The 18,072-nt window shown below is 37.2% G+C and overlaps 1 pseudogene; it reads right to left on the minus strand.

Annotated features, from left to right (window-relative positions):
- Positions 1 to 1,757: 1,757 nt before the first annotated feature.
- LOC108983894 lies at positions 1,758 to 7,041 on the minus strand (annotated as a pseudogene).
- Positions 7,042 to 18,072: the final 11,031 nt, after the last annotated feature.

Here is an 18,072-nt window from a genome sequence, read left to right on the forward strand (position 1 = left end):
TCCAATGAAAAATATTTGGTCTAATTCATAGTACTTAAAAGTTCAATTATAAATTAATTCCATATATAATTATCCATTCTCCAGTTAATTGTTGCTACTTAATTCTTTCCTAAGGCCTTTTACAAATTAATTGTACTGTCTATTAGATTGCCATCAAATGAATTGTTCGGAAACTTTCTCAAATTGATTTCCATGCAGTGTTGGACTTGTGAGAAGATTGTTGAACAAGTTGTCAAGAAAGCAAGTTGGGTTAGTTGTGGGATATTTTTCCAAAAAAACTTGTTTTGAGAAAGATCCAATGATTCTATTTTTGTCAAGGTCTCCAACAATGATGGAATATGACTGAAGAGAGCATTATTGTTGGAAAAAATGAGAATGTGTAGTCAAATAGATGGTGATGGAAATTGGGAGAGAGATGTCTTTGCATGCAATTATTCTCAAGGTCTAATTCTTGTAGATTAGGTTTGGGAATAACTATCTCGAGAATTTTCAAATTTCGTGTGAAAGGTTGTTAGAAAGATATAAACCCCAAATAGACGGTAGAACTAGAGGAATTGAGAATGATTATTGTAGACTATTGTTCTCAAGGTCCCCCATCAGCTGAAGCTTTTGAGATTAGTGATGATTTATTTGATACCATGTAAAATCCCAACTAATCCTAAAATCTTAAGCTGATGAAAAGAGTTAGATTTTATTATTTATTTTATATCTTAATATGACCAAAGTCTAATATTTTCTAAATTAGTAAATGTTAGAACATCTCAAGAATTTGCAAATCGTGTGAGAAAGTTGAAATAAATTAATGAGATAATCAGTCTGCGAGAGATTGAAAGAATTGTAACTTAGTAGAGAATTTCTGTGAAATCCGTGCAAAAATTATGCGTGGGGAATTCCCCATATACTATGCAACCTCGTAATGCAATGTATTGTGGCCAAAAGACAAATAAAAAGTGTTATACTGAATTTTCTTCTCTGATAGTCATAGTCGTCATAGCGTCAAAAGGACGCTTATTCCAAAAGTTGAGGATAAGAAGAGAAGACTTGGAAAGTTCGTAACGCATTTTAGAAGGTAGAGACCATGGGAGACTTGCATTAATTAGTTAACAATGATATTCCAACGTTTCTTCTAAGCTTTATATATATATATATATATATATATATATATATATATATATTCTATATATTCTATATATATAAACAAAATAGCATCAATAATTCTAATGTTGATCTATGACAAAATATCGTTGTATATTAATTGAGAAGGACTTTTCTATTCATCATCCCTATACACACACCACCTTTTTTTTAAAAAAAAAAAAATCTGTTTTTGTTTTATATGTCTTAAACTAATTGAATTCTTCTACTCATCATCCATTAAGAAATAAGTGTGGTGTGTGAAGATGATGAATAAAAATTTTCAATTAAGAAATGTTTTAGCCATAAAGAGATTCTACAAAAATAAATTTAAAAACTAACATGCTTTGATACGATATAATATTAGATTATAAAGTTATTTTTATTGTAAAATAGATCTAATGTATTAGATGAATTTATATCAATTTGTGAATTTACTTGAATAGAATTTTTTTTATGACTGTATCACTTATCTGCCAGAAGATTGTAAATTTTGGAAGCCTTCTTAAACCAGTTCCTTTCTCTTTAGTAGAGTCATACAACTATTTACAAGCTTGATATGCAACACTCCAACTTTTATGGGATTATTGTATTCATAAAAATAGTCAAAATACTGATAGTTTTCTATGCAAGTTCAATTATAAAATAACATGCTACTAGAAATTTTAAGCTCGGATCTATTGTGTTATGTGCACATGATATCATTCTTACATATCGGATAATCGAACGGTTAAGGAACCAACCATTTATTTTTCCTTTTTTGATCACATTAATCTATAGTCTTAAAATATTGCAGAGGGGCATGAGATCACAACAAAAATAAGCCCTTGTTGAGGATCAATGAGCAGGGCCAACTCTTCTAGCTTGCAAATTTCAGATGAAGAAATAAAACAAGTCATTCCTCAGGATCTCCGATTAAGGCCAACTCTTCAATCCATTGCATGAAATCAACGAGAAAAAAGAACATAAGCTCTTGTTCGGGACCACTGAGCAAAGCCCATCTCTATAAACCACAACACGGGATCACAAAGCAAGATAAATTTCTACAAGATGCTGAACGCGAAAGCAGGAACAGATATATGGCTCTTGCTCAAAATGATCCATCATGGCCGGTCTTTACAAGTCCCTAGTCCTCATCACTAGATTCAAGCTCATCCTCTTCTTGCTGGGAGGTCTTCCCACGCAAACTTCCACTAGAATCCTCCAAATGAGTAGATTTGAAGATTTTGGGCCTGCGTTGAGGGAAGCAAAATACAAGAAACGTAAAAATAGCAAACATGAAATGATTCAGCGATGCTTACTTGCTTCTGTTTGCCAGTGAGAGCATTGAAAAAATGAACTGCTACGGCTACTATTATTTAACTGATTCATTTACATCAAACTTTCACAGTCCAATCACGTCATCCTCACAAGGTTTGCATAATTGGTTAAACAAGTATAATTTTATCAGTTGCAGTTGTAAAGATGTGAAGAAAATACACCATTCCAATTTCCGGAGATTTCTGAAGAGGGCGAACTTGTTCATAAAAGTGAACTTGGGACACAAGGCATGCCACCTTGCTGCCTGATTCCAGAGCCTTTTCCTTTCCACTTATGTCAACCACAACAAAACTACCTGCACATTGAAAGAGCTACTCTATTTCGTTATTTAGTCCTTATAAGATGCTACAAGAATATCACAACAAAAAATAATAAATCATCTTAACGCTCTCCCACCCATCCACCATCTTCTATACATTCAATCACTTTGGACCATCTTTAGTAACAAAAACAAATGGGAATTTACAATATCTTTTCTTTTCCATACAAGTATGGAAATGTGATATCTAAATACTCTAATAGAAATAAAGTCCTGATTCATTTTTGAGAGCACCTTGCCATCGATAGTGAATGATCAAAAGGCCTAAACATACTTTTAAATAGACAAAAAATAAAAAATAAATCCTCAAGGAATTCATGCAGGTTTGAGTCCAGCACCTCTAGAGAAAATACAGACCCAGTGAACTACCATTCACTTCGATCCCTATTTTTGTTTACCCAGTTCCCCTAAAGAAAAAACTGGTAGTTACCAATACCATGATAGAGTTCAAGGTCCATCGGATAATTAATGCAATGATAGAAATACTTTATTTTTTTCACATGTAAGGATATGAAAGTAAAAAACTGAAGTACAATGATTGATCCACTGGAGATAACCAACTACAAAGAATTAAAGAAAATTTAGAAGTTCTACAGATTTCTTGGAGGGAACAACTTAACCCTCAGATTCCAGACAATGACAGGTAATTTTCTTGGTAAATGTAATCTGGAGTTTACATTCTAGGGATGGGTTCGACGCGCCCTGCCTCGGTGAGATTCCATGTCATCAAAATACTTTTAGCAAAAGGGTAGTGCTATTCAGCTGCCAAGCTTTTACCGCTGGGCATACCGCTAGTGCAATTTTTTTTTCATTTTCTTTTAAACAGTTTTTAACATCATCATTAAGAAAAAAAAAATATACAATTTCACTAATAGTCACTACCTTAACCATTAAGAAAAAAATAATAAATAAAATAAAACATTCGAGCGGTAAATTTGAGAGGTAGGTTTGAGGGGGCCAAGTAGCATTTTCCTTTAGTAAATGTATTTGGAATAAAGCTTTAACAAGATGGGATTCAAGAATTTTCTGATTTTGAAGTTTTAATGTGAAGCACACCTCGTCTTATCCACATGCTCTTTTGAAGCTTAGACGGAAACAAAGCCAGTGATTACTCACCTTGCCCAACCATTACCTTGAGAGAGATGGATAAAAAAAGCTATCAGGATTAAAACTTGGAGGTGGAGACATATTGTGTACGGAGAGAAACAAAACTATTTCAAAAAGAGGGCAAGGAAGAAGAATTACAAGTAGATAAACAGCATTACAACTTTTTGGCAAACTACCTAGCTCAATATTCACCCAAGCCGATCACTTTTATGTAGTATATGGACTTTGCTTGAATCCACTTAACTTCTAATTATTTATAAGTCTAAGATAGAAAGTCGTTAAAATGTAGAAGGTAATTATCAAACAAAAATATATATATATATATATTTATTTTTTCCTTCTTTTTCATGGTGCCAGTTAATCAACGCTAGGTATAGAGAGATGGGGGTGTGTGTGGGTAGAAGCATGGTAAAATAAAATAGAAAATGATACATTCATGAGGCTTGGGATCTTCAAACCGATAGGATCTTTGCACCAAGGCATTTTGTAGCAGCTTTCCTAGAGAGATTCAAGGACCTTGGTAAACCCATTTCAAACTTGTAACTTGAAATCCCAGTGACTCACAAATTCCCATAAATGCGTTTGCAATGCAGATAAAAAGAACAAATATCTAACTAACATCATACACAAAAAGCTAAGAACTTTGTCGGGCTAGGGCTAATTCCTCACACACGCAAACAGAGAGAGGCAACTGTAAAAGTAACAGTTGAGGAAAAAATTAAGGAAAAAAAGAGTACCTCAACGAGATTAGAACCTCGAAGAGACAGCACTTGCATGATAGCTTGACCATCCTGGAGATTGAACTTCTCTTCCTCGGCTGCCCTCTTCAGATTCTTCCTTCCTACTTTCATGTGCCCTGACTGCTACTACACAGTTTCACTCACACGCCTTTTACAAAAGATAGCTACCAAGCTAAGAGGAAAGCATGCAATGAATGAATTTACCCAGCATGGATTGCCCAGAAGGACCCTAGCGTTTTACCTGAAATCGCAAAGAATGGTGATTATGAACCTAAACCTAACAAGAATGAATTGTAAAGTGTGGCACAAATTGGTCAGATCAGATAGGAGCTCGGCTCCCGAGCATCGACCATCTGAACCAACCACCGATTAAATTGATCCGACTATGTACTGTCTCTCAAAAAACTTTGGAAATAAACTAATTTGAACTCAGAAATATATAGAAAACTCCCAATTACAGGAGTTCCAGAACTGGTGTCACGCCAGTTTAACCCTTATAAAACCCTAGCATTGCTGCCAGGAGCACACACTCTGTTTTCTCCCAAGTCTGCACCCTTCTCAGCTTGCTTTTTGCTAAGTTCATCAAGAAACTCATGGAAAAAGTATTGTAAACCCTCCTCAAGGCCTGCAGTCATAGGTAAGCAAAAACCTTCAGATTTCAAATCTGATTGCCCTAAAATGCATCTGTTTCCATCCGTAGTTGGTAAGAAGGATTAGGATTTCATTTCAAATCAATATGTTAACTAAGTTTTCTACTTAATGATGAAAAAAAAGACTATAAAAAAGTTTTCAACTTCCTTTAAACCCCATCCTTCAATTCCTAAAGGCTGCAACTTTCTGCACAATCTTTAAATTGAAGAAGTTTCAAGGGGCATACATTCTAAAATTTACAATTCCAGATCGTTTGTGATCCTAGCTTGTTCTTAACTGTTTCTCTACGTCTACACAAAACCCTAAGGCTCTAAAGTGCAAGGAACGTTTCTAAATCAAGTCCACTCAAGTGGCATCACTACATCATACATAGATATGCGAATTCAGGTTTGTTAAGGGTAAGACTCGGCCACTATAGAAAATTCTGATGCATTGTTATCCAATAGACGTGGCTGTTTAGACCCTCTGTGGGGGCTGTATTGAGAGTTCAATCCAGTAACTTTTAACCCCAATTTACCTATAAAAAATATAATTTTTAACCCCAATGACTCAATCTTGCAATCGCATATATTACCTAGGTATTGAGCCATACGAAGGAGTTAGAATGGGTAAAACTCCACAACCACAAGGCTGGTTGCACAGCCATACACACTAGCACACAAACACTTGGTCTTCGTTGGTGCGGCTATGCACACACTTTGGGATGACAGACAGGGCGAGACCGACACAGAGAGAGAGAGAGAGAGAGAGAGAGAGAGAGAGAGAGAGAGAGAGAGAGAGAGATCACCTGGGCTCTCAGCGATGTAGGAGACCGAGAGTGAGGGAGTTACTTCCGGCCGTGCGAGATAGGGAGACAGCGGGAGTTTACTTCCGGCAGGAAGGACCGAGCGAGAGGCAAAGAGGAGAAGAGCTGCCTTTTAGGTGTAGGGATGGCTTGAGAGACGAAGTTGATCTTATGCAGTGGTGCAGAGACAGTGAGAGAGAGCGTTAAGGAGAAAGCCAAGCGACAGAGAAAAGGGGTCCGGGCGCGCGTGATTTTTACAGAGCGTAAGAGCATCCGCATCCGGCTGCCAAAGACTTTTTTAAGTGAAAATTCAAAGAAAATCTCTTCTTCTATCTGGGGCTGAGCTCTAACCGACAGAGTCGAATATCCAATTTCGACGTTCGATTCTGATTAAAATTGGAGGTCAAGTTGAACTCCCACTGCGGTTCTAAGAAGTCGAAGAGAAAGCACTTGCGTGATGGTTTGACCATCCTGGAGATGGAACTTCTCTTCCTCTGCCGCCCTTTTCAGATTCTTCCTTCCTCCTGCCCAGACTACTACTACAGACTACAGAGTTTCACTTCCACTCACACTCCTTTCACAAAAGACAGCAACCAAGCTAAGAGGAAAGCGTGCAATGAATTAGTTTTACGTAGCACAGATTGCCCGAAAGGACCCTATCGTAAAGGACCCTATCGTTTTGCCCGAAATCGCGTGGAATCATCCATATGAAACTGCATTAGATTTTTACATTCCTGGCAGTAATTTGGTTTGCAAATGGCTTCTCTGAAGTTCCTACCTGAAATTTTCGTCTTCTCAAAAGTAGCACCTCAGCTGGATCGCTGTAAATGCTTGAGTTGATTGGTTATGCGAAATGTTGTGCCTTTTGCACCTTTTGGAGTTAATTACAACATCGTGTGAGTGATTGCATCTTACCCTACGACGATCCATCTGGTTCAATTTGCAATCACCCTCATACCATCAAACAGTTGTAATATATCGAATTTTCTTAGAAAGACAAAAGTTACAAAATGATTCCTTTTAATAAAATACTTTCAAAAATAGTATTTTAACGTTTTTACAATTAACTCTTCACTTTTTATGATTTTCGTTTTTAAAAATTTCTATATGGTTTTTTATTTTCTTTTTTATTTATTTATAATTTTGATAATTTTTAATTTTCATTGCTGCCAATTTGCCATTTGAGTGTCGTGTTCCCATAACAGCTCTAAACAGGCTCGATGGCACAAGCTGAAGCATGCATATATCATATATGAATGACTTTATTCTCTATATAAATTGCACAAGGGTCATTGTGTAAAGAATAAACTCATGAGTGAGCTCAGTCAAGTTCGGTCTCCGGTCATTTCCTTTGGAAACCATATACGCCATAAGCAGAGCAAGCAGCAAGTCCAGTTGTTAGATGAATACCCTGCAGTTGTTAGATCTTGGACATTTGTTAAAAAGGACCAAATACATGTGAAACAAGTTGTGAACTATTCCTTTTTTGGGTAAAGATGCAATCATTAGCAAAGAAAGGTCAGAGATTATACGCTTAAAGGCAATCTGGCCAACAACTATATCTTTTGATGAGTAAATTAAATCATAAATTTCACTGGTTAGAAAGGAATGCAGATAAGAGAGATAACAACTATATCATGAGATGTACCTCGGGTCAATCATATCTTTCTCTGCAACTCCACTCCCTTGTGAAAATGTATAAATCCACCATAATTGAGGTGCTTTAACTCTTATCCTTAATGGCAATGAGGCCAACCATACTCCTTGGATAATGCTTCTTAAGTTTTCTCCTTCTACTATTGCTTGCCATGTATTTCAGAAATCAAACATGTTAAAGATATTTACCTATCATAAAGATAGAGGGTAATTCACCAAGTATCAGCATCACAGAAGAAAAAATTAAGTTATCATTGATTATCAATTAACTGAATAGTTGCTATCTAGGTATCTTAATTTTGAATTTAACGGCTGGGGAAAGTTGGACAAGATATTGCAGGCTAGTTTCACTTAGACCAGTAAAAGTGAATCCCCCACTATACCTGTTTGAGATATGGCTGAAGGCAGGACTAGTTTGTCATACATGATACATCTAAAGCAGAATAGGCTGGATGTAATCAATCCTCATCATCTTGTCTATCAATGAATAGTCTGCATGTCTTCATAGCCAATGACACTTATGTTCAATGACTGAAGCTGGCTTTTCATACTACATTTTGATGTTAGAATTCAGTGTGTGTGAACTCAGCATAAGTTGTGGGCTCAGTTCTGAATAGCTGAAGTTTTCTTTCTTTCTTTCTTTCTTTCTTCCTTTTAACTAGGACTGATGATTTCAGCTGAAAAAAAACAAGGAATGGTTTTGCACACCATTACTGATTGTGGAATATGAAACGATTTAGTTGCCATTTTTTCCCCATCATCATTACGGTTCCAATGGTAGAATGCATGTGTCGTATTTTTAATCTTCAGTGTAGAATGTCCATAACTGGCTTCTGAGAATGCAGAACAATCTGGTTGTGGATCTCTAAGCCTGCAGCACCAGCAAGTACATTTCATTATCCTTAAGGAAACAAACAAGGGAAGTGAATTTCATTCAATCATGCAGGTAAACTTGCCTTTCAGCAAGACATTCCTGATTAATTTCCTCCATCTCTAACTGTTATGTAAAGCTGCTGGTTTGTGTGGTACAGGGTTGCTGTCACCACTTGATATATAGTGGTGTATATTTGAGATTCGATACTGAAAACAAAAGAAAAATAGTCTGAAATTTGGTATTTCAATGTTTCCTGGGCACCCCCCATCTTTGCCAGTAAAATAAAAATCAAATACGTTCTTCTAGTGATGATGAGACATGCCTCCACCTTGATCTTCCCACCCACCCACCCAACCAACCAACAAATTAAAGAAGAAGGTTCATTTTTTATAAGTTAGATAGAAAAACATGAAACTATTGGTTCATCCATATCCTAAATTATCCTTGAACAATAAATAAATAAACAAAGCAAATATGATAATTGGGACAAAGGCAGTACCGAATTAATTCGTTCAGTAAAAAAGTATCCCAAAACCATATACGTTCCTACTTCTAATAATGTTAAAACAAAGTGAAAGTATCACTGGTTTTACAAGTCCAGCTTATATCCTCACACCTACAATCTTAGTTTGTTCAAGTATCATAGACTCAATGAATCCAGATAGCAAGAAAATAAACAATACGCATATCTGCATAGATATTTTGATGTAACAATTAACAAGCCTTGGTGAAGTAATTCAAATAGATAATCAAAACGCTTTGAGTGATAACTATTCTTCAACAATTTTCTACACCATGCATGCTGCAGAACCAAGTTGGGGGGTTTCCATCTCTCCTTTATGAAGAGATTTGCATCATGCTCACAAAGCAAATTTTTAAGACACGAATAAAGTCAATATCACAAACTATTATTGCATTAGTTGTCTTTAGTTTCCAAGCTTTCGCATTTGTACATATATATATATATAATGTTAAGAATATAAATAATAAGAAAAGATATTTACAACTGTGAATTGTGTAACCGCCGCGTAATCGCTTTGAAAAAGATGAATAAAACATGGGACTTACATGAAAAAAATTAATTTGTTGATAATAGACCCCACTCTTTTTCAAAGCGATTACGTGGCGTTTACACACTTTACGGTTGTATGTAGAATTACTCATAAATAATTAAATCTATATTTTTTCCATCAGTATAAGCATTTGGAACAAGTGTTTAATTACACAAATATCTTGTATCAATTCTAGTATTCATTTTTTTTTAAGAAAGAGGACGGAACCCTAATTTTATTGATATGCCTTATTTGTGACAGGAAAATCATGGTTACAAACCGAAACTTGGGGGCTACAAAACCCAACCCAAACCAACACCAAAACCCAGGCTCCAAAAACTAAATAAACCAAAACCATATTACCAAATTCATAAAAAAAAAAAAGAAAAAAAAAACTAAGAGAACAACACTATAAAAAAAATTGCACCATGCAAGAAAAAGCCACCAGAAGCAAATAGTAAAAAACTGCAAATTACCTCACTACGATATTCTCAGATAAGGAAGACCAATTCTATCCATTAGAAGAAGACCTCTTAGCTTATTGGGCATAGGATCTCTCTCTTGAAACCAATCCATATTAACACCACCCGCTCCCTGCTTAGCAAGGTAATTAGCTACAACATTACCTTCACGAAAAACATGTTTCACGCTATGCTCCAAAAAGCCAAGATGAAATTGAAGGTTATCCCAAAAATCCTCAAGGTTCCAAATATTGCACTCTCCTTTTTTGATCCAGTTAACAAGAATTTGAGAGTCCATCTCAATATCGACTTGATAAAAACCCAACTGCCAGCACCTCCTGACCCATTCTAATAAACTTTTTAATTAAGTAAAATTATTAGAGCCTTGGCCCAAGGAGATAGAAAAAGCAGCACACATCTTACCACTAGAATCATGAATGACACCATCTGCACTTGCTGAACTAGGATTACCAAAACGACTCCCATCGGTATTAAACTTAACCCAATCCTGCAATGGTGGGATCCACTCCACCACAGAAACCAGGATCCACTCCACCACAGAAACCTTCTTTTCTTTAGGAGCTGAAACCAAAATATCCAATCACTTTAAAATAGCAACATCCTCACTTGAAAGCCTAACAAATTTCATGTTTAATTGCATAATTCTACTAATCCAAATCTTAATAGCATTCCAAACTGAGTCCACCGTGTCTAGCTTACCATTATGCCTGACTTTACAACGCATTTCCCAAAGCTTCCAAGAAACAATGGAAGGAATAAGGCCAAAAATAGTCCGAACCTGGGACGACTTACCAGTACATCGAAACCAAAAATTAGTCTACTCCTGCCAAGTACATAAATTCCCCATATGCACACCTAACTGCACCAAGGCCACACACCAAATTTGTCTAATAAAATCACTAGTACAAAGAATATGATTAAGGTCCTCATTATGGCCCAAAGAACAACAATTACATTTAGATGCCATAGGAATCCCAGCCTTTTGAATCTTAGCATCCACACTCAAGCAATTATTAGAAGCCTTCCACATCATAATTGAAACTTTCTTAGGAATTTTATTGTGCCAAATCCAATGTGCCCAAGTTAAAGGATCCATCCGAGCTCTAATACAATCCCAAGCATTTTTTGTAGAAAACATACCATTGTTCTCCCTCATCCAAATTAAAACATCCTGACCCTCTTTCCGCCTAGCCAAGAACTGATACAAATCAGAAGTTTTTTGTTGACCCATAAGCCTTTCCAAGAGAGGAATATCCCACCCATTATCAATGCGAAACTCTTTTATCTTAATCAATGGATGATCGATCACTCACCGGGTAATGGGAATTGAGGGGACCACCCTCTTCGCAATTATCAAACCAAAAGGAGATATTACCATCTCGCACGACCCACTTAGTATTATTTAAAACATCGGGGATGCACTGGACACTTGACTTCCAGAAACGAGTACCCTTATTCGGATCCAAAAGCGATAAATGATTATCCCTAGCATACTTGCCTTTGAAAAAATCCGCCCAAAGGGACTGACCTGATATCAGATGCCAAGCAAGTTTCATATCTAAGGCCCTTTGAATATCGCCAAAATCCCTAATGCCCAACCACCTTCTTCAACAGGTCTACAAATACATTTCCATGCAATCCATTTTCTTTTACCTTTGCCATCAGCTTCACCCCAAAAGAAAGAACTCAGAAACCGATTCAACTCCATGAGCACTACCTTTGGAACATGTAAAACAACAAGAAGGTGAGTAACCATAATAGAGAGAACATGACGCAGGAGAATAGTTTTACCATCTGCAGAAAGTAATTTCATCTTCCAACCTGTAATTTTCTTTTTAACTTTCCTTAATAAATCACCAAAGTCAAAGGCTTTCAATCTGCCAACCACAATAGGAACACCCAGATACTTGAAAGGAAAAGTGCATTAAGAGAAACTAGTAATACGAAGAATCGATCTCTTTCTAGGGATAGAAATTTTCTTAGAGAACAAGATAGCACTTTTCTCTTTATTAAGAACTTGTCTGGACCAATCTTCATAAAGATTTAAAACCTTCATCAAACCTCTTATAGACCTTTTCCCACCATTAGCAAAAATAACAATGTCATCTGCATACACAAGGTGAGAAACAAGGGGAGTACCTCTAGCTTGATAGAATTGACCAATATTACCAACGTTAAAAGAGTGCTTAAGGAGACGAGAAAGGACCTCTATCATAACAATAAACAAATAGGGCAAAAGAGGGTCACCTTGTCTAAGACCATGATCACTTTTAAAAAAACTCAAAGGGGTGCCATTCAACATAATAGAATACCAAGGTGAAGATATACAAGTATTAATTAAAGCACAGACAGGAGCAGAAAAACCAAAAGCATCCAAAACATGTAGAAGGAACCTCCATTCAACTCTATAATAGGCATTAGACATATCAAGATTAATCAACACATTGCCCCCGACAGATTTTTTATTAATAGAATGAACCATTTTCTGAGTTAGGCTAATATTTTCAAAAATACTGTGACCAGGAATAAAAGCTCCTTGCTCTTGGGATATCAACTTAGAAAGAAGACTCGTCATGCGACCCACAATGATTTTAGCACAAATGTTATAGAAGACAGAGCACAGACTAAAATTTATCAAATCCAGAAGGCTCATCCATCTTAGGAATTAAGACAATATACGAAGCAGAGAAGAACCTAGGAAGAGAATTAGTATGAAAAAATTCAGAGATGGCTTCCAAAAGATCTTCCTTAACAACCTTCCAACAGGCTTTAAAAGAATCAGAACCAAAACTATCTGGGCCAGGACTGCTATCATTAGGAATACTAAACAGAGCATTCGTAATTTCCTCTAGACAAAGGCATTTACAAATCATTAAATTCTCCTCAGTAGAAATGACAGGAGAGATTAAATGACTTAAATTAGGCATATCACGACTACTACATTGGCCCAAGAAATCATGAAAATACTCAACAATAGCTTGGTGAATATCAACAAGAGTATTTAAGAACGTACCATCAACCAAGCCCATTTCACTAATTCTATTATGCTTCTTAGCATTCAAGATAGCATGGTAAAATTTAGAATTTTGATCCCCATCTTGTAACGAATTTTTTTTTTTTTTGCCGTATGAGATAAGCACATATCCTCTCTGTTCATCCAGGTCGATAATTCCAGCTTAGCCACCATAAGGTCATGATCATCCTCCGCATTAAAACAATTTTGAATATTGGATTCCAATCTCTCAATATGATTCTCTAACTCTTGTATAATGACAGTAGTCCTACCAAAAACACGATGATTCCAATCCTTTAAAACCGTCTTAACCATTTTTAATTTACAAGATAAATTATTAAGACCAAAACCAAACCCCTCCTACTTCCACACCCCCTCCACCAGATTAAGAAAAGCAGTATGATTAGTCCACATGAACTGAAAGAAAAATGGGCTAGGACCATACCTGAAGGGGTCCTCCCCCATTTGAATCACCAAAGGGGAATGATCCGAAGTGGTGTGAGCCAATATCTAGTAAAACACATTCGGAAAACAATTAAGAAAGTTAGAGTCAAGAAAACATGTGTCTAACCTTGCCCAGCTTCTTGCCAACCCGCTTTGACCATTGCACCAAGTCATACTCGGACCTTTGTGACACATATCCATCAACCTGCAATTCTGAATACACATATTAAACTTAGCCATAGCAGCAAACTGACGAGGACGTCCCCCTCTTCTCTCAGAGTCATATTTGATAATGTTAAAATCTCCACAAAGCACCCATGGAATATTACCACTACCATTGACCTCCAATTCCTCCCACAGAGATTGCCTCTCAATTTGACTACATTTAGCATACACAACAGTAAGGAGGAAATCATGCCCATTCTCTTCCACTAGCACAGTCAGAAATTGATTAGGGCTAGCCACCTTTTGCACAGAAACTACTAAGTTCCACAGTAGCCAAATTTTGCCATCATCCATTTCATTAGAAATGAAAGAATCACAATGAAACTTACTCAAAAAACCTGGAATGCTGTCCTCCAACAAAAAAGGCTTAGCTAAAGCTAAAATATTAGGCTTGTACTTTTTTATAATCTTTCGCAACCTCATTTGAGAAGTGCCCACTTCCCTTTGGTTCCAAAAAATAATAGGACTAATCATAAATTAAACTTAGAAGGACGGATCATTGCCCTAGTAGAACTTCGTTTCTGAAACTTGCCAGAGTTGTATTTTGGGATTTCTGAGTCAGTGTTATAATATTTTTGCAAATCTACACTCAACTTATCTCACTCAGCTTCATATTCAAATTGAGTTTCTTCCACATTCAGAGCCTTATCACAAACTCCTCCATCTACCTCCAAATCCTCAAAATCTGCATCATCAACAAGTTGGCCCACAATTTTGTCCTGCACTAATCAATTCTAGTATTCACATATGCTTCATATATACTGAAACACAATAGGAGTGAGTGATTGCTCAATGATCGATATGCAAAACTAGCTCACATAACAAATGGATAGTAATACTTACTACAAATGGAAAGCTCACATGACAAAGCTAGCGCTGTAAGACACTGGATTACGTACATGACAACCAAATGACTCGTAATTTTCATGTTTTCTATGACAGCTATCTCGACAGCGTTAATATAAGATTTACCGGTGAAACGAGTTTATTTTTTACCCCCAGAAAAGGTGCTGCACTTCGTATTCTATCAGCTTTAGATTGACAAGTTTTAATATTGTCACGGATTAAGGGTGAATAAAATGTCATGGATTTTAATCTCAGAACGGGCTAAGAGAACTCATTTAAAGATTTGGATTTCCTAAAGTTTCTCTTTAGAGCTTAGAGCGAGCGAGAGAGAGATACACAGATGAAGTACTGAATCCTATAGCATTTATTGAGTATATAATGTTGTCTAATAAATTTATTTAGGCGATTATAAATATTATAAGGCACACTTCATACATATATCTTTTTCATTCTAGTCCTAAATCAAAGTTCGGGTTAGAACTCTAGAGGATATGAGCTCCTAATTATTTAGGTTACATTTAGATGTTGATATGAATTGAGTTGTGAATAATAATATTTTGTGAGTCTTATTAAGATGAATTTAATTTTTTTAGGTTGAGATATGCTTAACTTTTTAGGTTGAGACGAGTTTCAACTTTTTTATGAGAAGTTAAAAAAGTAGTGAGTCCCATCAATAATTAATTTGAGATCATGAGTTGAGTTCGTTTCAACGCAAGCAAACACAACCGTCCTTAGAGATCACGAGTAATGTTGTTTTTTTATTCTAAATTCTACCAACCCTCACATGGGCAGTATGCATGTTGGTGTACTACTATGGAAACATTATTTTCACCGAAGCGAAGTTCAGGAAACCACGTAGAGCCAGAAATTATTAACTTGTAGTAGTTGGTCTTTATATAATGAAATTAGACAGTCAACTCTTGAACACATATCATGCATTCTCATGTGAGCAATCTATCACTTGAATGCATCTCATAATTGAGACCCTGTTGGTTGCATTTCCCAGCCAAGCCAACATCAAACACGCATACACACAAAATAAAAACATGTGCTTTCTAACTACCAAAGACACTTTTATCATTCTTTAATTTGTCTCTCTCACTTTCGTGATCAGAGTGGGAAAAGTATATCCCATCCAGTTTTGACCCGTCTGTAGAAATATCCTTATCATGCGACATGTCTTCGTGTTCTTTATTAGAAACTTGGAAAGTCGACAATCCTCCTGCTTCATATTCAGCTTTCTTCTCATTTACATTGGCTGCCAGGGACCTTGATTTATTCTTCTTCGATTTCCACTTTAGGCTTCTCAGATGGTTCTCCCATTCTTCACCCAACTTTGTTACTCAGTTTGCAACCAGATTAATAACTTTTGTGCTTATCTCTTGTGAATCTGGTATAGGATAAGTTGATTTTATGATTTGCAGACTCTCTTGATCATATAAAACTTTTCTTGTGTCCTCAACAACCAAATCTTCAAGTGCTAGCATAAAGGGGGGAAAGAGGTTTCTCTAGTTGATTGTCGTTCAGCTGAGCCTCACTACTAGAATTGTCTTGTCCTTGACCTGGAGCTTCGGGGGGCATTTATGTCCCATTAGGCTCCTGATTATCAATCATGCTCAATTGCGCTTGTTCATTAGTTTGGGCTAAGAGCTTTCCTGCATCCTCCGAAAAAATAACCAAGGCCCCTTCTTGCTCTGGAGTGAGAGCTTTTTCCTTTCCCCCATCCTTTCTCCTTTAGCAAAACGTCATCATTGTGTTTGATGCGGTATTCTTGTTGGATACGTTTTTGGACTTCCCCATACTTTGTTTTGTTCAGATTCTTTCCATTTTTCTTGCAAGTGGAATAATTGAGACCCTGTTGGTTGCATTTTGTGCAATAGGCTGGCAAGGTCTCGTAGACCGCTTCTTACAAACGGCTCGATGACCTTCCTGGGTGACCAATCCAAAATGATTGAGGTGGTGACTTTGAAACATCCATTTCCACATAGACTCTTGCCCCATCAGTGCGTGTGACACATTTTGTAGCATTATCCCATCTAATAAATGTTCCAATCCCTGCCGTGAGGATCTTGAGCATCGAGTTGTGATAGAAATGCGGCGGCAAGCTTGGTAAAAAGACCCATATAGGGACCAGAGGGGGTTCGGAGTCCTCATTGAAATCTGGAGTCCATTGGAAAGCACGATAACCCCCCCTCCATCTTGCAAGACTCTCTCGAGAAGGCCTTGTTAAAGTCTTTTTCATTTGTAATCCTCACCAAGACGTTTTGAAATCTCCTCATAGAAGAAACCAGGCATGTACTAGAAAGACCCCATCTTGCTTGGATAAAAGCTCCTATCATGTCTAATGAAGGCCTCTTAAGTTGAAACTTGATGACCATGGAGAACCGAAAGGATAAAGCCGCTTTGTCGAGCTCTTCCTAAGAAAAGAGAAAACAAAGCTCTCTGTCGATGGTTCTTGGAGGTCTCATCGCTATTTGAACCTCTAGAAGAGGATGGGGAGTTGTTTGGAGTAGTTCAACAAAGGATTGGTGGCCTGTAGGAGGGGTCCCCCCCACCAGGGAGGCCTCTGCAGCCACCATTGGGGCCCTAACACAACCCTAGCACAGGACCTGACTACTTTGTAACTACTCTATTATACGGCAAAAAGAGAACAGCCCATATGATTCGATTAAATAACTAGAAGAAACAAAAACTTACACTTAAATCCTTAGCCAACCGAGAAGGGACAGTCACCAACTTTCTGACGAGAATTTGCTCTTCTGAGGCTGCGGCAACTCTGTTTCCACGAGATGGTCGCTGCCCAAAGCTGAAGTAGAGCTGTTGGTGAAGAGACTAGATCCCAAATGTTAGGCAAAACAGGTCACAACAGTGCCGAAAGATTTCTCCTCACGAGGCTACGGCAACCCAGTTTCCACACGTGAGATGGCTGCCGCCCAAAGTCGAATCATAGCCAATGATGCTGTTGAGCCCGAAGATGTTAGGCAATAGGGCACAACAGTTCCGAAAGACCCTCGGTGAAGTTGCCTGAGCCGACGAAGAAGTCTGTGCCGGCGATGAGCAGCCACTCGCAGGACTATGGCGATGATGGGGTTTCTCTCTCCTCATGGACTTAACTATTGACAACTATTCAGAAGCCATTCTATTGGATAAAAGTCGCATTTTTAACACTCGATTTCTCTTTTAGGAGGGTTCATTTCCTTTTAAGTACCTGGGGTGCCAATAGTGCACCGCATGCTGAAAGCTTGTGATTTTGGTAAATTGCTGGGCAAGGTGAATACAAAGATTGCGGGCTAGAAGATAAAAATACTCTCTGCTGGTGGTAGAACTATTCTTTTGCGTCACGTTTTATCTAGCATGGCCACCCATCTTCTTACTGTTTTAGATGTATCCAAAGTGGTGATTCTAAGCATGAATAAGCTTTTGAG

This window comes from Juglans regia, chromosome 10 (assembly GCF_001411555.2).
Source record: "Juglans regia cultivar Chandler chromosome 10, Walnut 2.0, whole genome shotgun sequence".
Classification (NCBI taxonomy): domain Eukaryota; kingdom Viridiplantae; phylum Streptophyta; class Magnoliopsida; order Fagales; family Juglandaceae; genus Juglans; species Juglans regia.